The sequence below is a fragment of the Saccostrea cucullata genome, unplaced genomic scaffold (assembly GCF_032062105.1).
Source record: "Saccostrea cucullata isolate Sc308-1 unplaced genomic scaffold, CSIRO_AGI_Scuc_v1 ctg1604, whole genome shotgun sequence".
NCBI classification, from domain to species: Eukaryota; Metazoa; Mollusca; class Bivalvia; order Ostreida; family Ostreidae; genus Saccostrea; species Saccostrea cuccullata.
In genome coordinates, this window is record NW_026940905.1 from 72814 (window position 1) to 78453 (window position 5640).

At 32.7% G+C, this 5640-nt stretch overlaps 1 long non-coding RNA gene across 1 annotated transcript; it reads right to left on the bottom strand.

Annotated features, from left to right (window-relative positions):
• Positions 1-3394: 3394 nt before the first annotated feature.
• Positions 3395-5164, bottom strand: LOC134256622 (uncharacterized). The gene is made up of 3 exons (XR_009989759.1): positions 5061-5164; positions 3900-3997; positions 3395-3459 (listed from the first exon to the last, which is right to left on the bottom strand). It is a non-coding gene; the product is annotated as an uncharacterized LOC134256622 (long non-coding RNA).
• Between the last annotated feature and the right edge of the window lie 476 nt (positions 5165-5640).

The window sequence follows — 5640 nt, forward strand, 5'->3', positions numbered from 1 at the left end:
ATGCAAGTCAGGTTTTAACAAAAGGTTTGAAGCCATTGTTCCTTCTAAAATCACATGTGACTTTGTTCCTACAAAATCTGACATGTCATGTCAACAAACGAAATCAACTTGGACAGTTTCCAATTGCAAAACTTAAAGCTTGATGCCTTGATAGAAGGTAGTGTTATTTAATAAAATTCAAGGGAGTTATAGAAATCAATTAAGACAAAACAACATGTGTTTGTGAAATACTGATGTGCCCGTATGCCTGCTTATGGTGAGGATTGATTTTTCGCAAATGTTTTCCAAAGGTCAAAAGTCTGGGTACCCAAAGGAAGGCCTTATTATAAGGAATATTCCTTAGAAATATGAAAGCCATAGATCTACATGTAACTGTTCAAAAGTTATGACCAAGATTTAAGTTTTTAACAAGAGGTCCAGGGGCCACATCGCTCACCTGAGCAACTGTCTTTGTAAAACTAAAAGCAAGAATCCGTTCAGTATTGAAAAGTTTAAATATAAAAGTGGGTTCAAGGGAGGAGGCGGAGGTGGGTATTTGAACACACTTCAATATATACTTCCTACTGATACTTTTAAATAAATGTTACGTATTTGCTGCTTATAAGATGATAAATTTTATTGATATAGCCCTTATAATTCTGAGTATAACTATGATCTACTTTCATGACTCCTCTTTTTTCCTGGTTGGTCATGATTTAAACAAATAATCTACACTTCTCGAGGATGCTTCCATATAAGAACAATCGCAGCTTTGTTGTTCTTGAAAAGAAGATTTTTAAAGGTTTTTCCAATTGATTCCTATGATAGACATTGATACCCGATTGTGGCCCCATTCTATCCCCGGGGGTCATGATTTGAACAAAATTGAGTCTACACTACCAGGGGATGCTTCCACATTAGTCAATTTTTATGACCCAGTGGTTCATGATTATAAGATTTTTTAAAAGATGTTCCTTTTATGTTCCTATGTTAAACTTTGACCCCAATCATTGCCCCACCCTACCCCTGGGGGTCATGATTTGAACAAACTTGAATCTATACTACCTGAGGATACTTCCACTTTCATTTTTCTTGACCCAGTGGTTCTTGAGAAGAAGAATTTTAAAGATTTTCCCTGCATATTCCTATGTTAAATTTGATCCCAGATTGTGGCCCCATCTACACCCGAAGGTCATAAGTTGAACAAAATTGAATCTACCCTACAAGGTAGATGATGCTTCCACATGAGTTACATTTTTCCTGGCCCAGTGGTTTTTGAGAAGACGGTTTTTCAAAGATACCATCAATTTTTTCACTAACTCATAATTATCTCCCCTTCGCAGAGGGCGTGGCCCTTCATTTGAATAAACTTGATTCCCCTTTACACATGGATACTTTGTGTCATGTTTGTTTAAATTTGGCCCAGTGTTCTTAAGAAGATGATGAAAATGCGAAAGATTCACGACAACGACACCAACATCGATGACGACAGATAACGGAAAAATTTTGATCAGAAAAACTCACTTGAGACTTCGGATCTGGTGAGCTAAAAAGTAGTTTAACTTCTTAAGTTCAAGGTCAAAAATCAAAAATATTTATACCCACTGTACATGTCCAAATGTTATGGCCAAGGTTAAAGTATAGTATTTTTTGTCAAAGAGATCAGACAATAGGTCAAACCAAGAGGTCAAATTTTGTGAAACCCAAAGAAAGGTCTTGTCACAAGGAATACCCCTGTGAAATTAGAAAGCCACAACCCCATCCATTCAAAAGTTATGGGCAACGTTAAAGTTTATGCGGACCAATTAGACAAACAAACAGACAGAAAACTATACAGACAGACGGACGGACAGGGCAAACATTATACGCCTATACGTTCTTTTAGTCAGGCATAACAAATGGGGGAAAATAAATAAAAAATAGCAGTTTCGCTGTTCTACAATGGTACTTAATTTAACAATAAAACTCAGAATCAAACTTGCAATGTAGTGTTACGTTTTTATGCTAGTATATAAATTTTAAAAATATAATTGATTGAAAATGCTCATTTTAATCCTCATTACTTTTGATGGCTGAGTCTAACCTCCTTCAACCTTTTTTTTTATTATAAATTCTCGACAGAATTCTTCAGTTATTTCCTGATCATGACAAGGAGCACCCGACGAATGTGACCGGCTCAGCGAGGGATGCTCTCTCTTCCATGTCAAATGATCACGTCCTTGATGTTTAAATGTACGTGTTTGCTCTGATCCTCATGTATTGTTCAATAGGCTCTTGAGCTTTAAAGATGCATGGACATAGATTTGAGCACGATTGCCACTTTTCCTAAGCATTAAGAAAAAAATCTAAAATCTGTGAGAGTGCAAGGATGTCGTAATAAAATCTGTCTAGAAATTTGAAGTTTTAATAACTTTTAGATAAAATTTTGATCCATTTTTCTGTGAAATGCTATCAAAATACATAAGTCGTGATATTGTACAGAAAATATTAACTTCAAATACGTTATCTTTATTTATCCCATGTTTAATCTTTTATCTTATTAATATGACTCATTGATATTTTTTATATCTCACTGATAAGTGCAATTGTAACGTCACAAGGCTTATTTCGTTTGCGTGATGAAGTTTTAGTGGTCTTATATGAAATAGTGTAAAACATTGGTCGTGAAGTTTGAAACACGGAATTAAAAGGATTCTCATGGATTGTAGTTTGATATATCTCTTATCCGATTTGTTGTGTTTTTTATCCCCTCGCAAAACATGCCAAAGCTCAAGATAAAAAACCCCCACAAAACCAGTTGGATAAATATCATATCCAAATACAGATCATGGGAGGTCCTATACATATATTTCATTACCATGCAAAAGTTTTACTGTTTAAATTACATTCAGGAATAAAAAAAGAATTGCACTTATCTAATTGATTTCATGCCAACTTTGGTTTAAGTTATCCTGTGTTCCAAGTTTTTGCATGAAAAATGTCTTAGACAAATACTGCGTTTGCGATTTATTTTGTACATTGATATTATAGTGATTTAAATGTGAATAAAAAGAATACAAGAAGTTAAAGTTAACAGAATTATTGAGTTTGCAAGATTTCAGAATTGTGTGAATATTCTAGACATAGTCCTATTTCTTCATCACATATTTTTATATAGATAACATACCGGGGTACTTTAATTTCAACAATTCAGAAAACAAAATATACCAATGAACCTTGATCACATTTAGTGTACATAGAAATAATGTACATTGCATCCCCACAATCAATTCAAAATAGCACTTAGTAAAGTTTAAGATAATATTGTGAGATATTTATCTTTTTCATTTAGCATATCCTACTAAGTAACATCAAGATAAGTCAGTGCGATAAAGTCAGAGAAGCTAATAGAGGCCTTGTTAGCAGTGCAACATATGCATGGAAGGACACGGACACAATTGCAATCCTTAAATTGGTACAGAGACAGGAACCACCTCAAATCTGCAACAAATAGTACACGACTAAACATTGAAAATATTAAAGAATGCTAAAACAACTTCTAGCAAAATTTGGAACTTCAATAAAAATTATAATAAGTCTACTTTCTAGAAATTTACCCAAACAATGAACCTCAGATCTTTTCTGCCATATAAAGAATGAATCCAGGAAAAAAGCAACAAACTTCTTATCATACATCATGCAAAATTGATACATGAAGGAAAAAAAGATGGGTATGTGCTGCTTATTTTTCATTGAAAGCACTTATTTCTTTGAGTACATGGTATCTAGACCAAGGGCATAAAATTAATTCAATCTAAATATTATTCTAGACCAAAACTATTAAAACTTATTTCAAAAGGTTCTCCTTCCTTTACTGTGCCAGAACATTTTGTAATTCTCACATAGGCTTTTTACGAATGAAAAGGATAGAAAATAGTTACCTTTAAGAGTCACTTTAAGGTGCAGGAGAGTCCGGGGATTCTTGGCCAAACACTGTAGTCATGGGTCATACAAAGGTAGGACACAAACTCGTCCATACCTGAAAAACAAAATATATACATTTAAAGAGTTGTTTTTGAAAACTTTTAGGTCAGTTTTCTTTATTTGTCGACTAAATAATCTAATACCTCTTTAATCATTTAGATATTTCAAGGAGTAATTTTCGTAATCTAAAACACTGACTATTCATGGTATTCTCATTCGTATTTCCAGTAAATATATCAGTGAATCTATCCGAGATCTATTTTAAAATTATTTTGTCTAACCTAGATAACAATTTGTTGAATTTACTTTTTTGTTGATTTAGATTCATTCTGTACTTTATCTTGAGGTTTTATAAGTACTTTCAAATCTCCAAGTGCGTAAAAAGTATCTTCGATTTGTACACATGTAAGCGTTCTAATTCCCTGGGTGTTTTTTTTTTTGCAGTTGGACTTATCTGCCCTTAGACCTAAAGTAGGAGTATCAATATTTATAGTAAATAACTATTACTCCTTTTGAAATACTACGTCAAGATATCTTATTGTTATATATGTTCCCTGGGTAAGAGAGCTACAGTCATATGATTTCTTTGCTGCATGGCAACATTTTTTTTTTTTGAAAATGCTTGTTCCTCAATGTAAGCTCTAGTAACTAAGTTCACAAGTGCAACAAATTTATTCTCTGTATACTTTTTAAATTTGATGAATGTGCAAAAAATATTGTTCATTAATTGATAGAGAATGCTCAAGATTATAAAATATGTGAGAGGATGTGCATGTATATAAGGTAAACACTGAAGATTTAAGAAAAATGTTGGGATACTTTCATAACATGTTTTTCTATTTGCATTTGCTATTTTATTATCATAAAAATATACATGAGAACAGACAATTCCTAGTATGCACTGTACAGTTTGCATTTAAGGCACGTATCTCTGAGTAAATGTTATCTAGACCAAAAGCATATTAATACTCTAATACAAACCTTATTCTGGACTGGTCCTATGATAAACCAAACTATTTAAGCCCAATTATGAAAGGTTTTCTGTTCTCCAACATGTCAGCTCAAAGTACAATGCTTACAAAATAATTCTACGAATGCAAAGGATATAGAATAATTACTCTTAAGAGTCACTTTAAGGTGCAGGATAGTCCGGGGTTTCTTGACCAAACATTGTAGTTATAGGTCATTCAAATGTAGGACTCAAACTCGTCCAAACCTGAAAACAAAATATATACATTTAGAAAGTTGTTTATGAAAACTTTTAGAACTGCTTTCTTTATTTGTCAACTAATTAATTGATAGAAAATACATTAGATTTTGCAATGCGTTTGAAGCTGTGAATATATATAATGAAAACATTGAAGGTTAAATGTATAAGTTGGCAAAATCTTATAAAATTTATTAATATTAACTGTACATCTTACATGATTATTACGCGAGAACAGAGAAGTTGTACATGTACTGCATATTGTGTTATGAAATTATTATTCTGTTTAAGGAGATGAAGAGATATTGCATACAATAAAGTCAATTCATGCATTACTCCAAGAGAGCTCCCATGAATATTAAAATTGTTAATTTCACTATAGAAGGTATTTCTCTTCTTAACATGCCAACACCAAGTACAATGCTAGAATATATTTTTAAGAATGTGCGTTTTTTCTCATCCGATGAGAATCTAGCTCTTGTTAGGAGTTT